Source organism: Panthera leo, chromosome D2 (genome assembly GCF_018350215.1).
Source record: "Panthera leo isolate Ple1 chromosome D2, P.leo_Ple1_pat1.1, whole genome shotgun sequence".
NCBI lineage: Eukaryota > Metazoa > Chordata > Mammalia > Carnivora > Felidae > Panthera > Panthera leo.
The window spans coordinates 19,178,410-19,197,375 of NC_056689.1; the positions used below are offsets into that span (position 1 = coordinate 19,178,410).

At 60.6% G+C, this 18,966-nt stretch overlaps 7 non-coding genes across 7 annotated transcripts; all 7 read left to right on the plus strand.

The window, feature by feature from the left end:
* Positions 1-10,315: 10,315 nt before the first annotated feature.
* On the plus strand, positions 10,316-10,434 carry LOC122202841. The gene has a single exon (XR_006194902.1). It is a non-coding gene; the product is annotated as a 5S ribosomal RNA (ribosomal RNA).
* A 1,133-nt stretch (positions 10,435-11,567) lies between these two features.
* Positions 11,568-11,686, plus strand: LOC122202921. The gene has a single exon (XR_006194972.1). It is a non-coding gene; the product is annotated as a 5S ribosomal RNA (ribosomal RNA).
* Positions 11,687-12,816: 1,130 nt separating this feature from the next.
* Positions 12,817-12,935, plus strand: LOC122202931. Its single transcript, XR_006194981.1, has one exon. It is a non-coding gene; the product is annotated as a 5S ribosomal RNA (ribosomal RNA).
* Positions 12,936-14,064: 1,129 nt separating this feature from the next.
* LOC122202932 lies at positions 14,065-14,183 on the plus strand. The gene has a single exon (XR_006194982.1). It is a non-coding gene; the product is annotated as a 5S ribosomal RNA (ribosomal RNA).
* Positions 14,184-15,306: 1,123 nt separating this feature from the next.
* On the plus strand, positions 15,307-15,425 carry LOC122202940. The gene has a single exon (XR_006194984.1). It is a non-coding gene; the product is annotated as a 5S ribosomal RNA (ribosomal RNA).
* A 1,131-nt stretch (positions 15,426-16,556) lies between these two features.
* On the plus strand, positions 16,557-16,675 carry LOC122202848. Its single transcript, XR_006194904.1, has one exon. It is a non-coding gene; the product is annotated as a 5S ribosomal RNA (ribosomal RNA).
* A 1,130-nt stretch (positions 16,676-17,805) lies between these two features.
* LOC122202860 lies at positions 17,806-17,924 on the plus strand. Its single transcript, XR_006194916.1, has one exon. It is a non-coding gene; the product is annotated as a 5S ribosomal RNA (ribosomal RNA).
* The last annotated feature ends 1,042 nt before the right edge of the window (positions 17,925-18,966 follow it).

The window sequence follows — 18,966 nt, forward strand, 5'->3', positions numbered from 1 at the left end:
ATCAATATATATTCTGGTGTCATTGAAAGGGACATCTTATGAATAATAAAAGACCACTTTAATGCTTTCCTCACTTAGGAAATTTCAAGAGTTTTAGGAGCTCCATGACGGGCGTTGGATACGAGAGGGAAAAGATAGGATAAAATAGGCAGAGAGGGAAAGGTTAGGACTTGAGGTCCCTGGGTGGGAAAAAAACACGTATTTTGGAACGATGCTGGGAGTGTTTGACCATAGCAAACCCCCTCGGGCATAAGATCCCTCTTCAGAATGTAACAGATACCACCTAGGCTCCCTCAGGAATTTAACAATCAAACTACCTAACTAAAAAAAGTAAACCACAAGACTTGTGTTATAGGAAGGACAGTGTGATCAGCCTGACTCCTCCCACAATGGAGTTGAGCCAATCAGGAATGGGCAACTTGGCACCTAGAGTTATCCAGCCAGTAAGGATAGAACCTGAGAAGCAACAGGGGGGAAGGGAAGGGAGGGCTGGCCAGAACCTTAGAAAACAAGGACCCTTGCCTATAGTGGCTGGTATTCACTTTCAAATGCCCCCTCTCTGTAAAGACAGCTTTCATGCTACTCTAATAGACTTTTGCCTGCTACTCATTTTGTGCCCATCTCTTCATTCTTCCACACAGCAAGAAAACAAATCCCGGGTACTGAGGCGAGAACCCTGCAACAAGGACAGAGGAAGACCAAATTGCATATTTCTTATTATAAATCACAGTATCACACAGCCATTGTTAGGGGATGCCAAGCACCCTTGTAAGACCATGGCCGGACCTAAGTTTCTGGTCATTTTAGCTCAGAAAGATGCTTTTTGTAACCAGAGGGAATCTGACCACAATTAGTTTTATCCTTTTTGGGTTTTTTATCTATTTTTTTTCTCTACTCTTTCCCCTGCCCCTTCACTTTTCTTTTTTCTTTATTCTGTCCCTTTATCTTTTTCTCATTTTTCTTTCTTTTTTCAATTTTAATTTTGTATTCAGTTTTAATGTTTTTTCATTTTTGAGAGAGAGAGAGACAGACAGACACAGCACGAGCCGGGGAGGGGCAGAGAGAGAGGGAGCCACAGGCTCCCAAGCAGGCTCCAGACTCTGAGTTGTCAGAGCCTGACGCGGGGCTCAAACCCATGAACTGTGAATCATGACCCGAGCTGAAGTCAAGCACTCAACCGACTGAGCCCCCCAGGCACCCCTCTTTCTTTCTTTCTTTCTTTCTTTCTTTCTTTCTTTCTTTTTAAATTTATTTATTTATTTTGAGAGAGACACAGAGAGTGAGTGGGGCAGGGGCAGAGACAGGGAGAGACAGAATCCCAAGCAGGAACTGGAACTCACAAACCATGAGATCGTGACCTGAGACAAAACCAAGAGTTGGATGCTTAAGGCACTGAGCCACCCAGGTGCCCCTCTCATTTTTCTTTCTAAATAAATCTGGAGCTAATATCTTTCAGGGACATTTTGTTCCCCCCCCACACACACACACACACACGCTCTCTCCCAAAGATAAAGCTGGTTTGAAATATGCTAAACTGATTCTCTCCCTGATAATATCTGCAGATTTGAGTGAAATAACCTAGAAAACAGGCCATCTCGTTGAATGTGATGTAACTTGGGTAAAAATTAATTTAAAAAAACCTCATATAGAGACACCCATGTGGCTCAGTGGGCTAAGCCTCTGACTTCAGCTTAGGTCATGATCAGCTTGTGGGTTTTAGCCCCGCATTGGGCTCTGCACTGACAGCGTGGAGCCTGCTTGGGATTCTCTCTCTCTCTCTCTCTCTCTCTCTGTTCCTACCCCACTTGCACTCACTCTCTCTCTCTCAAAAATAAATAAATAAAAACTTTAAGGGAAAAAAAAAAAACCCTCATACAATGCGGAGGAAAGCTGATAAATGCAAACAAAAAAGGGCAGCCAGATGTCTGAGGCCAGGTACTCCCCCGCATGGTTTTAGTTTCTGCAATCTTGCTTGCCTCTTGCATGGGCCAGCAGCCAGGAACCAGAAACTTCGCTAAACTAGTCCTCCCAACCCGGAAGCACGTATATGTAAAAAATCAGTAAAACTCCAGCCCAACGTTCAGCCTTTGGAGGTGACTGTCCGTTCTGATTCCCTGCATGCTTGTCGCTGGACGAGCTTGTGCTGGATGCCGAGCATTTGCTGTAACAACAGAATGGAGTCAGGAGGCCAGCAGGGGAAGCTCTCCTATGGGAAGGGGAATTAAAAGAGAGAGAAGCAAACCATAAGAGACGTTTGTTGTTGTTGTTCTGCGTATCTGTTTTTTGAGAGAGAGACAGAACACAAGCAGGGGACGGGCAGAGAGAGAGAGAGGGAGACACAGAATCCGAGGCAGGCGCCAGGCTCCGACCTGTCAGCACAGAGCCCAACACAGGGCTCAAACTCATGAACAGCGAGATCATGACCTGAGCTGAAGACACCTTAACTGACTGTGCCACCCAGGCGTCCCCAAGAGACTCTTAATGATAGAGAACAAACTGGGGGTTGATGGAGGGAGGTGAGTGGGGGATGGGCTAAATGCGTGATGGGTATTAAGGTGTTGTGATGAGCACGGGGTATTATATGAAAATTATATGTGAAGCGATGCATCACTAAATTCTCCTCCTGAAACCAATATTACACTATATGTTCACTGATATGGGCAGCAAAGGCAGAAAGGAATGTAGCTAAAATTAAATTTCCTTATAACCTGCAGCCTATTGACAAATATAATACTTTAAGCAGGCAGAGTGTTGGTGCAAAGAGGTGGTTTTATTAAAGCATGGGGACAGAACTTAGGGGCAGAAAGAGCTGCCCTGGGATTGTAAGGAGAGACTGATGATATACTTGGGCGTTGGGGGAGGTCAAGACTAGGAGACGTTTCCAGAAGGACTTTTATATGTTAAAGAAGACTTACAGAATCCAGAAGCCTAGCTATTGTGAAGCAAAAGTTGTTTTCCCCCCTAGCAAAGCATTAACGGTAAAACAGTCTGGAGTTCCCAGAGAAATGTTTCACTGCCGGCCTCAAGGATTTGTCAATGGGCTGCAGGGTATAAGGAAATTTAATTTCATCTACATTCTTTTCTGCCTTTGCTGCCCATATCAGTTATGACAAGGTTACTTTCTTCTAGGTGATGATAGGGGCTTCGAAAGAAGATTACCTAACTAGAGCTTGATGAGGGAGCAAGAGGCAGGCAGGGCAAAATACAAGCCCTCCCCCAGGTGGGACGTGTGAGACGTGCCTCAGGCACACCTGGCTGCCTGAAGACAAAGGAAAAAAACAAAACACAACAAAACAAATGGTTAACTGATAGAGATCACAGTCCTTCGGGACAAGTGTCTCCATCAGCCTGCAAATGTCTTAGTAAATTACAGGAGAAAGGCAGCGTTATCAATAGCCTAATTTCCAGAAACCTGTAGACTCCGTTTCCTGTAACCCCAACCACACCCCCTCCACAGTGATGTGGGGAACAAAAGCAAGAAGGAAATGGCCGGTAACATTCAATTTCCTTATAACCTGCAGCCCATTGACAGATATTCGAGGCAGGCCGAGTACGACTTGACTCCAGGAACTCCCTACTGTTAATGCTTTGCTAGAGAGAAAAACAACCTCAGCTTGACTTTCGCAAGGCCTCAGGTACCTTAGGGGTCCTCTTTAGCATATCATAGTCCCTCCGGAGGCCTCTCTTTTAACTTTTTGTCCCCAGCTTCATAGTATAAATCCAACCATTCTTCACAAACCCCAGTTCAGCTCTTTCTGCCCACTGGCTCTGTCCCCGCGCTTTAATAAAATCACCTTTTTGCACCAACATCGTCTGTGTTCAAGAATTCTTTTTGGGGGCACCTGGGTGGCTCAGTCAGCTAAGCATCTGACTTCCACTCAGGTCACCATCTCACAGTTTGTGAGTTCCAGCCCCACATTGGGCTCTCTGCTGTCAGCGTGGAGCCCGCTTCAGACCCTGTGTCCTCTCTCTGCCTCTCCCCTGACTTGTGCTTTCTCTCTGTCTCAAAAATAAGTACCAAAAAATACATTAAAAGAAAAAGAAAAAAATTCTTTCTTGGCCATCGGCTCCAGGCCCCATGAACCCCATCACCACGCCAAGACTTCACCAAGCTGGTGGGGTGATTCTTAATTGAATGGCTTAAGATTTCATTTCTGAGAGAGCCAAAACTGTAATTAAATCCTAGTTTGGTGATATAGGGCTTAGCATAAGTGACTCCATTTTTGGACTGGTTGTCTTGTTTTTAATAGCTTAATTTTTCAAAAAAAAAAAAAAAATCAACCAAATTCCATTTTCAGTACAAAGGCAGAGTCTGAGTCAGTCTTCATCCTGGGTGCTCAGTGCAGGGAGAATCTCCCAAGTTCTGGTCTTTTCCATACAAAGATTTTGTTGTTGTTGTTGTTGTTGTTGTTAATTCTTTTTAATGTTCATTTATTTTTGAGAGACAGAGACAGAGCGTGGGTGGGGGAGGGGCAGAGAGAGAGAGGGAGACACAGAATCAGAAGCGGCTCCAGGGTCTGAGCTGTCAGCGCAGAGCCCAACGTGGGGCTCGAACTCAAAAGCCTTGAGATCATGACCTGCCCTGAGATCACGACCTGAGCCGAAGTCGGCTGCTCGACTGACTGAGCCACCCAGGCGCCCCTCCATACAAAGTTTTATATGTCCTCCACTTTATGGAACCTGTAATTTTATGGAGAAAAGGAAATCTAATATAGACTAAAATATAAAAACTTGTTGAGAATATTGGGTTAAAGAACAAAAATTCAAACGAGTAACTTTAAAAGCCTAATCGGTGGGGTGCCTGGGTGGCTCAGTCGGTTGGGCGTCCGACTTTGGCTCGGGTCATGATCTCACAGTTTGTGAGTTCGAGCCCTGCATCAGGCCCTGTGTGGACAGCTCACAGCTTGGAACCTTCTTCAGATTCTACATTTCTCTCTCACTCCAAAATAAATAAGCATTACAAAAATAAAAGTCTAATTGGTTTTATTCCATGATTCACGAAGTGGACAGCATGCCACCTAACAAAGAGAAGGAAACCGCACCACATGGAAGCCTTTTATAGGCAGAACTGAGGTACAACAAGTTGGTTATTAGCAAAAGCAAAGAAAGGAGTCTTTGAGGCAAGGTCCCCCTCCCTTAGGGGAAAGATCAGGGAGGTCTCATCATGCAGATTACCTCTCTAGTGCTGATCTGGAGAATTCCAGCCCATGTGGTTGGTTCAAAATTCCACTCCCGGGAGAGAGGCTGAAACTGAAGTTGGGTTGAAGATGATCAGTCTTGTGGTGATGAGTCTTTCGGGGTTTCATATAAGTGACTCCATCCTGGCCTGTTGTTTGAAAAGTACAGTGTTCATCCATTCTTTATTTGTTCACTCTTGTTCACTCTTCAAAGTGCCTGTGAAGTGTCTTGTCATTCAGGGCTGTTTTAAAATATAGTGCATATATATATATATATATATATATATATATATATTAATTGTTTAATGTTTATTCATTTATATTTTGAGAGACAGAGAAAGAGAGAAAGCTGAGGTGGGAGGAAGGGCAGAGAGAGAGAGAGAGAGAGAAATCCCAAGCAGGCTCCAGGCTGTCAGCACAGAGCCCAGCGCAGTGCTCAATCCCACCTACCATGAGACCATGACCTGAACCAAAACCAAGAGTCTGACGCTTCACTGACTAAGCCCCCGAGGCGCCCCTAAAATATAGTGTATTAATAGAAAATTTCAGTTACAGTGAGGCCAACAGCTCAGGGGATGACTGCCATTGACAATAGAATTTGTTTCTTACAGAACCCAAGAGGAGGGGCCGTGCCATGAGGGGGCCACATAGAAAAGCACCAGAACAGGTCAGGAGGCAAACAGAGAGGAAGGAAGCATAGACCAGAGCCTTTACTGTGGTCTCTAAACGAAGGGTTGAAAACAAGACAACCGGTCCAAACTGGAGTCACAAAATTGTGCATAGGCCCCACGTCACCTGTAGAGAGCAAAATGGAGTTTCTCACGTCAAGCAGGGGCCTGTGTCAAGCAGTGACACGAACAGTTTAAGGTACCAGCTGGCAGCATCCGCTGACACCCCAGAACTGATAAGAAGCAAAACCAGAGGAGGTCTACAGGGGCCCCAAACGGGTGAAATCCCTTTAAAAAGGGGAAGATTTTCACAGCAAGCTGTCAGGCTCTTCAGACAGACCTCTCTATGTCTGACCACTTAAAACAGGCGACTGCCACCCGATTAATCTCCCTACAGAACTGAGATCCTTCACTACGTGGGCATCGTAAGTGGTGAGTGCCAAGAGATGACCCAGACCAAGGCCTTCTCTCAACTGCACCCCCACAGACGACTTTGAGACTGGTTCGTGAACTTCCTACACCCTTCCCAGGGTGTTCTGTGGCTGGTCTTACCTTCTGCTCTGTGCGCTGTGTAAGAAGCCGAGTTTAATCATACAGTGAGATGTCACTGAGTTGGCAGTCCAGTGCTGGGCATGCAGTAGAGGCTCAAAAAATAGTGCATGAACAACCCTTTCTGTGACTTGACGTGTCCTTGTTTGTGCTTTCCTTATCGGGTGAGTGTCCGTGCCCGCTGGTACATCAGGGGCTTTCACGTACATAGTTGACACAATAATACCTCGCCTAAGCCTGACACATAACGTGGCTGCATAAACTGGGAAGACTGCGGGCCCTGAGGCCTCAACCTAGCCCAATCCAAAGATGTCGCTGAAGGCTTTTGGTCTCCTCACAAAAAAGAATTCCAGGAGAGGTCCAACACGGTGGATGAGTGGTACAAATAAGAAAGTTTATGAAAGTGAAAGTATACCCTTTAGATGTGAGACTGGGTACTGAGAGAGAGAGAGGGAGAGAGAGAGAGAGAGAGAGAGAGAGAGAGCTGTGTGCCCTGGGGTTCGGGTTTCTCTGTTTTATCGACAAAGGGTAAAATATTCACTACTTGGGAACTAGACTTCTTGGAAGCAGGGTTTTGTGCCTTTTCTTCCCTATTTGGTCAAGGGTTTTCTGTCATGGCACACGCCATCTTGGGCCTGTCTGGTCTGATCCAGCCTCTTGTGGCTTTGTTTTAGAGTACTGCCAGGAATGGCTTCTGATTCTGATTTTCCTGATAGCTGGCCAGAACTTCCTCTTGTGCTGGCCTCCAGGCATCCTACAACTGCCTACTCTAACAATAGTACCGGCTCAAGAAGCACTTTTTTTTTTTAATGTTTCTTTGAAAGCATAAAGGGGGATGGGGGGACAGAGGATCTCAGGCAGGCGCTGCCCTTACAGCAGTGAGCCGAATTCGGGAGTCCAATCACTGATGGCAGGCGACACCATGGCCTGAGACGAAGTCAGACACTCAACCCACCGAGAAGCCCAGGTGCCCCTCGATAAGCGTTTCTGGTGGAATGAATATGCCACCTACTGTACTTCACTCAAGTACAAGAACCAACAATGATGGACATCGTTGAGGCCCTTAAGGGACTTATCTATTTTGAGGTCACATGTGGTTTAAAGAAATAATTATAGAATCAGTCTGATGTAAGATGGTCGTGAAACAAACACTCTCAAAACTTGGTGGTTTAAAGCAATTTATTATTATTATCTCTCATAATTCTGCGCATTCTCTGGGTTCATGTGGGTGGTAAAGACTTAGAGTTTCTACAGCTGCTGCCACCAAATGGCCATCAAATGCCATCAAATGAAACAGCTGTCCTCTTAAGGCTCAGCTGACTGGGCATCCTAGATGTCCCCCTCACATACAGGCAGCAGGGGCTGCTGCTGGCTAGCTGGGAGCCGGCTGGCCATTTGACCACAGAGCGTGAACGAGACCTCTGTGTGGGGCTCCCCGTTCTCACGAGCAGAGTCTGGATTCCCAGCGGCAGCAAAAACCGGAGCAAGACTTCTGAGAGAGAAATCAAAAACATCCAGTCCTCTTAAAAGGCAGGCCCAGAATTGCTTAAGCATCACGGCTACTGAAAGAGCAGACCTAGGCCGGCTGACTAGTGACTACGTCCCCGACATGGCCGCAGAAAGAAGTTCCTGCCCAACCCTCAGAACACGCCTCCTCCCCTTAAGTAACTTACGTTTTCTAAGAAAGCAGGCTACCGATTGAGGCATTCTTCCAAAGTCTGAGGTGGGAGGAAGGGGAGTGTGAGAGGCATGGAAAGTGTGAGTAGAAGAGGGTGGGCTTCTCTCAGGTAGGGGCCAGAGGCAGGAGCCCTCAACCCTGTGGAGGCTTAGAATGACCTGGGAGAATTTACCCCTCCCCAAACCAATTCATCAGAGTCTCTGGGGATGGTGTTTGATGCTAGGCATTTATATAGCACAGCAAGGCTGACAGCCAACGGTTAATAGGTGACCAGTGAGAAACGTTCTGTATACACTGAGGCCAAACATGTTACAGATCCTCAGACACAGTGGTTCTTAAACTTCAGGTGCATCAGAATCTCCTGGAAGACTTGTTCAAGCACAGATTGCTGAGCCCCACCCCCAGAGTTTCTGATTCAGTGGGTCTGTGACCACCAGGCCCAACATTTGCATTTTTAACAAGTTCCAGGTGACTCTCATAATTGCTGATCTGGGACCGCACTTTGGCAGCCAATCGGCTGAGTCCACGACCCTTCCCCAGCCAATCGGCTAAGGCCATGATCCCTATAAAACCTTTGTGCTTTTGAAACTCTCTGTCTCTCTCCAGTATCTCACCACTTCCTCGATGCAGGTAGGAGATGGAGCTCGAGCTAGCTCGAATAAAGACTCTTCGCTTTTGCATCGGACTCGGCTCCCTGGTGGTCTTTGGGGATCACGAATTCCGGACATAACACTACCATTCTCTACTGGTCAGAACAATCATAATAAGCCAGACCAGATTTAGTAGGGTGGAAAAAGCGACAGACCCTACATCTTGAAGGAGGAGGTGATGTCATAGGCATCTAATGGGGGCAAGTACAGATGGTGTATATGTTTATAAAATACAGTAGAGCTCATAAAGCATGCTACTATTGATCTGATGATGAGTGCCCTTTGTCCCTGATGAGGCCAAGACTTCACCATTCCTACACCAGCTCAGGACACCAGAATGCCCACCACCCCGGGCCCAGAGGAGCCGTTGGCATGCAGGTCCTGGCTCTAGTTCTGACCGCACAGCCCAGGGCGAGGCTGCGCCCAAAGACCAGAAGAGCCAGGAGAAACGGGGAAGAATCACAGAAAGAATTACAAGCAAGGGACTGCTTGGCCTCCTTGACCTCTCCTTTGGCGCCCGCCGCCCCTCCCCCCTCCCTCCCTGGGTCCCCCTGTCCCCAGGGAGCGCGGCTGCTGGGGCCAAACACAGCCCAGCCACTGATCCCTCCGCCCCTCCCGGGCCACCAAAGCGGCCTGGCCTGGCCCGGCCCCTCCCCGCCCGGCCCCGCCCCCCGAGCCCGCACACCCCACGGCACTTCACGAGGGGCACGCTCCCCGCTCCCCGCACCCGGCCACATCCCACCGCACCGGCTGGAAGCCACGCCCCGGCTTTGCACCTTTCCTGACACACCACCCACACCGGCACCCGCACGGAGGGTGGGGGGGTGCAGGGGGGGGGGGGCGTGCGGTGAGGGCGGGACCCGGGCCTGGCGCCTGGGGACTGGAGGGTGGGGGCTGGGTGGGTGGATACCAGAACCCAGGAGCGGGCGGGCGGGTGGGGCAGCGAGACCCCACACTCCAACTCCGCCACACGCCTGGGCTCCCTGGGTCCTGGACCTCTCCCCTCCCTCGAGCCCTCATCCCCGGGCAGGGCCCAGGCAATTCGCGAGGCCCAGCTAGGGCAGCGGGCTCGGGCTGGTGATGTTCACTGGGGGCGCTGGGGCCTCCGCGGTGGGTTTGCATCAGGTGGGGCAGACGGGACGGGAAGGCCGGGTGGCTGGCTGCGCTCGCCCTGGGGCTGGGGAGGAGGCGCGGACACCCCGGCGGGGCGGGCCCCGGAAGGCACGGCCGGCCGGATGCCCCACGCTCGCTTCCACCCTCTTGCCAGTGAGTAGCCCGACCTAGTGCGGTGAGGTGCGGTGCGGTGCCGTGCCGGATGGAAGCGGAGGCGGGCGTGGGGCCAAGCCGGGAGCGGCCTGCAAGAGTCCCGGGATCGGAGAACGCCGGGGCTTGCGCCACAGCGCCTTGCCAGGGTCGTCTTGCGCGGCCTCCGCCACCCGCCCGGGGCCCGCGGCGGAGGGCGGCGGCAGGCAGGCAGGCAGGCAGGCAGGCAGGCAGACAGGCAGACAGGTGCGTGCACGGGTGAAGCGCGGCACCCGCTGGGCCTGGGACGCGTGGAGCAGGCTCTTGAGGCGCCCAGCGGCAGCCGCCGGCGTCTACGGCCATACCACCCTGAACGCGCCCGATCTCGTCTGATCTCGGAAGCTAAGCAGGGTCGGGCCTGGTTAGTACTTGGATGGGAGACCGCCTGGGAATACCGGGTGCTGTAGGCTTTTTTGCTTTTGGCCTTTGGCCTTTGGCCTCCTTGACCTCTCCTTTGGCGCCCGCCGCCCCTCCCCCCTCCCTCCCTGGGTCCCCCTGTCCCCAGGGAGCGCGGCTGCTGGGGCCAAACACAGCCCAGCCACTGATCCCTCCGCCCCTCCCGGGCCACCAAAGCGGCCTGGCCTGGCCCGGCCCCTCCCCGCCCGGCCCCGCCCCCCGAGCCCGCACACCCCACGGCACTTCACGAGGGGCACGCTCCCCGCTCCCCGCACCCGGCCACATCCCACCGCACCGGCTGGAAGCCACGCCCCGGCTTTGCACCTTTCCTGACACACCACCCACACCGGCACCCGCACGGAGGGGGGGGGGTGCAGGGGGGGGGTGGGGGCGTGCGGTGAGGGCGGGACCCGGGCCTGGCGCCTGGGGACTGGAGGGTGGGGGCTGGGTGGGTGGATACCAGAACCCAGGAGCGGGCGGGCGGGTGGGGCAGCGAGACCCCACACTCCAACTCCGCCACACGCCTGGGCTCCCTGGGTCCTGGACCTCTCCCCTCCCTCGAGCCCTCATCCCCGGGCAGGGCCCAGGCAATTCGCGAGGCCCAGCTAGGGCAGCGGGCTCGGGCTGGTGATGTTCACTGGGGGCGCTGGGGCCTCCGCGGTGGGTTTGCATCAGGTGGGGCAGACGGGACGGGAAGGCCGGGTGGCTGGCTGCGCTCGCCCTGGGGCTGGGGAGGAGGCGCGGACACCCCGGCGGGGCGGGCCCCGGAAGGCACGGCCGGCCGGATGCCCCACGCTCGCTTCCACCCTCTTGCCAGTGAGTAGCCCGACCTAGTGCGGTGAGGTGCGGTGCGGTGCCGTGCCGGATGGAAGCGGAGGCGGGCGTGGGGCCAAGCCGGGAGCGGCCTGCAAGAGTCCCGGGATCGGAGAACGCCGGGGCTTGCGCCACAGCGCCTTGCCAGGGTCGTCTTGCGCGGCCTCCGCCACCCGCCCGGGGCCCGCGGCGGAGGGCGGCGGCAGGCAGGCAGGCAGGCAGGCAGGCAGGCAGGCAGACAGGCAGACAGGTGCGTGCACGGGTGAAGCGCGGCACCCGCTGGGCCTGGGACGCGTGGAGCAGGCTCTTGAGGCGCCCAGCGGCAGCCGCCGGCGTCTACGGCCATACCACCCTGAACGCGCCCGATCTCGTCTGATCTCGGAAGCTAAGCAGGGTCGGGCCTGGTTAGTACTTGGATGGGAGACCGCCTGGGAATACCGGGTGCTGTAGGCTTTTTTGCTTTTGGCCTTTGGCCTTTGGCCTCCTTGACCTCTCCTTTGGCGCCCGCCGCCCCTCCCCCCTCCCTCCCTGGGTCCCCCTGTCCCCAGGGAGCGCGGCTGCTGGGGCCAAACACAGCCCAGCCACTGATCCCTCCGCCCCTCCCGGGCCACCAAAGCGGCCTGGCCTGGCCCGGCCCCTCCCCGCCCGGCCCCGCCCCCCGAGCCCGCACACCCCACGGCACTTCACGAGGGGCACGCTCCCCGCTCCCCGCACCCGGCCACATCCCACCGCACCGGCTGGAAGCCACGCCCCGGCTTTGCACCTTTCCTGACACACCACCCACACCGGCACCCGCACGGAGGGGGGGGGGTGCAGGGGGGGGGTGGGGGCGTGCGGTGAGGGCGGGACCCGGGCCTGGCGCCTGGGGACTGGAGGGTGGGGGCTGGGTGGGTGGATACCAGAACCCAGGAGCGGGCGGGCGGGTGGGGCAGCGAGACCCCACACTCCAACTCCGCCACACGCCTGGGCTCCCTGGGTCCTGGACCTCTCCCCTCCCTCGAGCCCTCATCCCCGGGCAGGGCCCAGGCAATTCGCGAGGCCCAGCTAGGGCAGCGGGCTCGGGCTGGTGATGTTCACTGGGGGCGCTGGGGCCTCCGCGGTGGGTTTGCATCAGGTGGGGCAGACGGGACGGGAAGGCCGGGTGGCTGGCTGCGCTCGCCCTGGGGCTGGGGAGGAGGCGCGGACACCCCGGCGGGGCGGGCCCCGGAAGGCACGGCCGGCCGGATGCCCCACGCTCGCTTCCACCCTCTTGCCAGTGAGTAGCCCGACCTAGTGCGGTGAGGTGCGGTGCGGTGCCGTGCCGGATGGAAGCGGAGGCGGGCGTGGGGCCAAGCCGGGAGCGGCCTGCAAGAGTCCCGGGATCGGAGAACGCCGGGGCTTGCGCCACAGCGCCTTGCCAGGGTCGTCTTGCGCGGCCTCCGCCACCCGCCCGGGGCCCGCGGCGGAGGGCGGCGGCAGGCAGGCAGGCAGGCAGGCAGGCAGGGCAGACAGGCAGACAGGTGCGTGCACGGGTGAAGCGCGGCACCCGCTGGGCCTGGGACGCGTGGAGCAGGCTCTTGAGGCGCCCAGCGGCAGCCGCCGGCGTCTACGGCCATACCACCCTGAACGCGCCCGATCTCGTCTGATCTCGGAAGCTAAGCAGGGTCGGGCCTGGTTAGTACTTGGATGGGAGACCGCCTGGGAATACCGGGTGCTGTAGGCTTTTTTGCTTTTGGCCTTTGGCCTTTGGCCTCCTTGACCTCTCCTTTGGCGCCCGCCGCCCCTCCCCCCTCCCTCCCTGGGTCCCCCTGTCCCCAGGGAGCGCGGCTGCTGGGGCCAAACACAGCCCAGCCACTGATCCCTCCGCCCCTCCCGGGCCACCAAAGCGGCCTGGCCTGGCCCGGCCCCTCCCCGCCCGGCCCCGCCCCCCGAGCCCGCACACCCCACGGCACTTCACGAGGGGCACGCTCCCCGCTCCCCGCACCCGGCCACATCCCACCGCACCGGCTGGAAGCCACGCCCCGGCTTTGCACCTTTCCTGACACACCACCCACACCGGCACCCGCACGGAGGGGGGGGGGTGCAGGGGGGGGGTGGGGGCGTGCGGTGAGGGCGGGACCCGGGCCTGGCGCCTGGGGACTGGAGGGTGGGGGCTGGGTGGGTGGATACCAGAACCCAGGAGCGGGCGGGCGGGTGGGGCAGCGAGACCCCACACTCCAACTCCGCCACACGCCTGGGCTCCCTGGGTCCTGGACCTCTCCCCTCCCTCGAGCCCTCATCCCCGGGCAGGGCCCAGGCAATTCGCGAGGCCCAGCTAGGGCAGCGGGCTCGGGCTGGTGATGTTCACTGGGGGCGCTGGGGCCTCCGCGGTGGGTTTGCATCAGGTGGGGCAGACGGGACGGGAAGGCCGGGTGGCTGGCTGCGCTCGCCCTGGGGCTGGGGAGGAGGCGCGGACACCCCGGCGGGGCGGGCCCCGGAAGGCACGGCCGGCCGGATGCCCCACGCTCGCTTCCACCCTCTTGCCAGTGAGTAGCCCGACCTAGTGCGGTGAGGTGCGGTGCGGTGCCGTGCCGGATGGAAGCGGAGGCGGGCGTGGGGCCAAGCCGGGAGCGGCCTGCAAGAGTCCCGGGATCGGAGAACGCCGGGGCTTGCGCCACAGCGCCTTGCCAGGGTCGTCTTGCGCGGCCTCCGCCACCCGCCCGGGGCCCGCGGCGGAGGGCGGCGGCAGGCAGGCAGGCAGGCAGGCAGGCAGGCAGACAGGCAGACAGGTGCGTGCACGGGTGAAGCGCGGCACCCGCTGGGCCTGGGACGCGTGGAGCAGGCTCTTGAGGCGCCCAGCGGCAGCCGCCGGCGTCTACGGCCATACCACCCTGAACGCGCCCGATCTCGTCTGATCTCGGAAGCTAAGCAGGGTCGGGCCTGGTTAGTACTTGGATGGGAGACCGCCTGGGAATACCGGGTGCTGTAGGCTTTTTTGCTTTTGGCCTTTGGCCTTTGGCCTCCTTGACCTCTCCTTTGGCGCCCGCCGCCCCTCCCCCCTCCCTCCCTGGGTCCCCCTGTCCCCAGGGAGCGCGGCTGCTGGGGCCAAACACAGCCCAGCCACTGATCCCTCCGCCCCTCCCGGGCCACCAAAGCGGCCTGGCCTGGCCCGGCCCCTCCCCGCCCGGCCCCGCCCCCCGAGCCCGCACACCCCACGGCACTTCACGAGGGGCACGCTCCCCGCTCCCCGCACCCGGCCACATCCCACCGCACCGGCTGGAAGCCACGCCCCGGCTTTGCACCTTTCCTGACACACCACCCACACCGGCACCCGCACGGAGGGGGGGGGGGGGGGGGGGGGGGCGTGCGGTGAGGGCGGGACCCGGGCCTGGCGCCTGGGGACTGGAGGGTGGGGGCTGGGTGGGTGGATACCAGAACCCAGGAGCGGGCGGGCGGGTGGGGCAGCGAGACCCCACACTCCAACTCCGCCACACGCCTGGGCTCCCTGGGTCCTGGACCTCTCCCCTCCCTCGAGCCCTCATCCCCGGGCAGGGCCCAGGCAATTCGCGAGGCCCAGCTAGGGCAGCGGGCTCGGGCTGGTGATGTTCACTGGGGGCGCTGGGGCCTCCGCGGTGGGTTTGCATCAGGTGGGGCAGACGGGACGGGAAGGCCGGGTGGCTGGCTGCGCTCGCCCTGGGGCTGGGGAGGAGGCGCGGACACCCCGGCGGGGCGGGCCCCGGAAGGCACGGCCGGCCGGATGCCCCACGCTCGCTTCCACCCTCTTGCCAGTGAGTAGCCCGACCTAGTGCGGTGAGGTGCGGTGCGGTGCCGTGCCGGATGGAAGCGGAGGCGGGCGTGGGGCCAAGCCGGGAGCGGCCTGCAAGAGTCCCGGGATCGGAGAACGCCGGGGCTTGCGCCACAGCGCCTTGCCAGGGTCGTCTTGCGCGGCCTCCGCCACCCGCCCGGGGCCCGCGGCGGAGGGCGGCGGCAGGCAGGCAGGCAGGCAGGCAGGCAGGCAGACAGGCAGACAGGTGCGTGCACGGGTGAAGCGCGGCACCCGCTGGGCCTGGGACGCGTGGAGCAGGCTCTTGAGGCGCCCAGCGGCAGCCGCCGGCGTCTACGGCCATACCACCCTGAACGCGCCCGATCTCGTCTGATCTCGGAAGCTAAGCAGGGTCGGGCCTGGTTAGTACTTGGATGGGAGACCGCCTGGGAATACCGGGTGCTGTAGGCTTTTTTGCTTTTGGCCTTTGGCCTTTGGCCTCCTTGACCTCTCCTTTGGCGCCCGCCGCCCCTCCCCCCTCCCTCCCTGGGTCCCCCTGTCCCCAGGGAGCGCGGCTGCTGGGGCCAAACACAGCCCAGCCACTGATCCCTCCGCCCCTCCCGGGCCACCAAAGCGGCCTGGCCTGGCCCGGCCCCTCCCCGCCCGGCCCCGCCCCCCGAGCCCGCACACCCCACGGCACTTCACGAGGGGCACGCTCCCCGCTCCCCGCACCCGGCCACATCCCACCGCACCGGCTGGAAGCCACGCCCCGGCTTTGCACCTTTCCTGACACACCACCCACACCGGCACCCGCACGGAGGGGGGGGGGTGCAGGGGGGGGGGGTGGGGGCGTGCGGTGAGGGCGGGACCCGGGCCTGGCGCCTGGGGACTGGAGGGTGGGGGCTGGGTGGGTGGATACCAGAACCCAGGAGCGGGCGGGCGGGTGGGGCAGCGAGACCCCACACTCCAACTCCGCCACACGCCTGGGCTCCCTGGGTCCTGGACCTCTCCCCTCCCTCGAGCCCTCATCCCCGGGCAGGGCCCAGGCAATTCGCGAGGCCCAGCTAGGGCAGCGGGCTCGGGCTGGTGATGTTCACTGGGGGCGCTGGGGCCTCCGCGGTGGGTTTGCATCAGGTGGGGCAGACGGGACGGGAAGGCCGGGTGGCTGGCTGCGCTCGCCCTGGGGCTGGGGAGGAGGCGCGGACACCCCGGCGGGGCGGGCCCCGGAAGGCACGGCCGGCCGGATGCCCCACGCTCGCTTCCACCCTCTTGCCAGTGAGTAGCCCGACCTAGTGCGGTGAGGTGCGGTGCGGTGCCGTGCCGGATGGAAGCGGAGGCGGGCGTGGGGCCAAGCCGGGAGCGGCCTGCAAGAGTCCCGGGATCGGAGAACGCCGGGGCTTGCGCCACAGCGCCTTGCCAGGGTCGTCTTGCGCGGCCTCCGCCACCCGCCCGGGGCCCGCGGCGGAGGGCGGCGGCAGGCAGGCAGGCAGGCAGGCAGGCAGGCAGACAGGCAGACAGGTGCGTGCACGGGTGAAGCGCGGCACCCGCTGGGCCTGGGACGCGTGGAGCAGGCTCTTGAGGCGCCCAGCGGCAGCCGCCGGCGTCTACGGCCATACCACCCTGAACGCGCCCGATCTCGTCTGATCTCGGAAGCTAAGCAGGGTCGGGCCTGGTTAGTACTTGGATGGGAGACCGCCTGGGAATACCGGGTGCTGTAGGCTTTTTTGCTTTTGGCCTTTGGCCTTTGGCCTCCTTGACCTCTCCTTTGGCGCCCGCCGCCCCTCCCCCCTCCCTCCCTGGGTCCCCCTGTCCCCAGGGAGCGCGGCTGCTGGGGCCAAACACAGCCCAGCCACTGATCCCTCCGCCCCTCCCGGGCCACCAAAGCGGCCTGGCCTGGCCCGGCCCCTCCCCGCCCGGCCCCGCCCCCCGAGCCCGCACACCCCACGGCACTTCACGAGGGGCACGCTCCCCGCTCCCCGCACCCGGCCACATCCCACCGCACCGGCTGGAAGCCACGCCCCGGCTTTGCACCTTTCCTGACACACCACCCACACCGGCACCCGCACGGAGGGGGGGGGGTGCAGGGGGGGGGGGTGGGGCGTGCGGTGAGGGCGGGACCCGGGCCTGGCGCCTGGGGACTGGAGGGTGGGGGCTGGGTGGGTGGATACCAGAACCCAGGAGCGGGCGGGCGGGTGGGGCAGCGAGACCCCACACTCCAACTCCGCCACACGCCTGGGCTCCCTGGGTCCTGGACCTCTCCCCTCCCTCGAGCCCTCATCCCCGGGCAGGGCCCAGGCAATTCGCGAGGCCCAGCTAGGGCAGCGGGCTCGGGCTGGTGATGTTCACTGGGGGCGCTGGGGCCTCCGCGGTGGGTTTGCATCAGGTGGGGCAGACGGGACGGGAAGGCCGGGTGGCTGGCTGCGCTCGCCCTGGGGCTGGGGAGGAGGCGCGGACACCCCGGCGGGGCGGGCCCCGGAAGGCACGGCCGGCCGGATGCCCCACGCTCGCTTCCACCCTCTTGCCAGTGAGTAGCCCGACCTAGTGCGGTGAGGTGCGGTGCGGTGCCGTGCCGGATGGAAGCGGAGGCGGGCGTGGGGCCAAGCCGGGAGCGGCCTGCAAGAGTCCCGGGATCGGAGAACGCCGGGGCTTGCGCCACAGCGCCTTGCCAGGGTCGTCTTGCGCGGCCTCCGCCACCCGCCCGGGGCCCGCGGCGGAGGGCGGCGGCAGGCAGGCAGGCAGGCAGGCAGGCAGGCAGACAGGCAGACAGGTGCGTGCACGGGTGAAGCGCGGCACCCGCTGGGCCTGGGACGCGTGGAGCAGGCTCTTGAGGCGCCCAGCGGCAGCCGCCGGCGTCTACGGCCATACCACCCTGAACGCGCCCGATCTCGTCTGATCTCGGAAGCTAAGCAGGGTCGGGCCTGGTTAGTACTTGGATGGGAGACCGCCTGGGAATACCGGGTGCTGTAGGCTTTTTTGCTTTTGGCCTTTGGCCTTTGGCCTCCTTGACCTCTCCTTTGGCGCCCGCCGCCCCTCCCCCCTCCCTCCCTGGGTCCCCCTGTCCCCAGGGAGCGCGGCTGCTGGGGCCAAACACAGCCCAGCCACTGATCCCTCCGCCCCTCCCGGGCCACCAAAGCGGCCTGGCCTGGCCCGGCCCCTCCCCGCCCGGCCCCGCCCCCCGAGCCCGCACACCCCACGGCACTTCACGAGGGGCACGCTCCCCGCTCCCCGCACCCGGCCACATCCCACCGCACCGGCTGGAAGCCACGCCCCGGCTTTGCACCTTTCCTGACACACCACCCACACCGGCACCCGCACGGAGGGGGGGGGGTGCAGGGGGGGGGTGGGGGCGTGCGGTGAGGGCGGGACCCGGGCCTGGCGCCTGGGGACTGGAGGGTGGGGGCTGGGTGGGTGGATACCAGAACCCAGGAGCGGGCGGGCGGGTGGGGCAGCGAGACCCCACACTCCAACTCCGCCACACGCCTGGGCTCCCTGGGTCCTGGACCTCTCCCCTCCCTCGAGCCCTCATCCCCGGGCAGGGCCCAGGCAATTCGCGAGGCCCAGCTAGGGCAGCGGGCTCGGGCTGGTGATGTTCACTGGGGGCGCTGGGGCCTCCGCGGTGGGTTTGCATCAGGTGGGGCAGACGGGACGGGAAGGCCGGGTGGCTGGCTGCGCTCGCCCTGGGGCTGGGGAGGAGGCGCGGACACCCCGGCGGGGCGGGCCCCGGAAGGCACGGCCGGCCGGATGCCCCACGCTCGCTTCCACCCTCTTGCCAGTGAGTAGCCCGACCTAGTGCGGTGAGGTGCGGTGCGGTGCCGTGCCGGATGGAAGCGGAGGCGGGCGTGGGGCCAAGCCGGGAGCGGCCTGCAAGAGTCCCGGGATCGGAGAACGCCGGGGCTTGCGCCACAGCGCCTTGCCAGGGTCGTCTTGCGCGGCCTCCGCCACCCGCCCGGGGCCCGCGGCGGAGGGCGGCGGCAGGCAGGCAGGCAGGCAGGCAGGCAGGCAGACAGGCAGA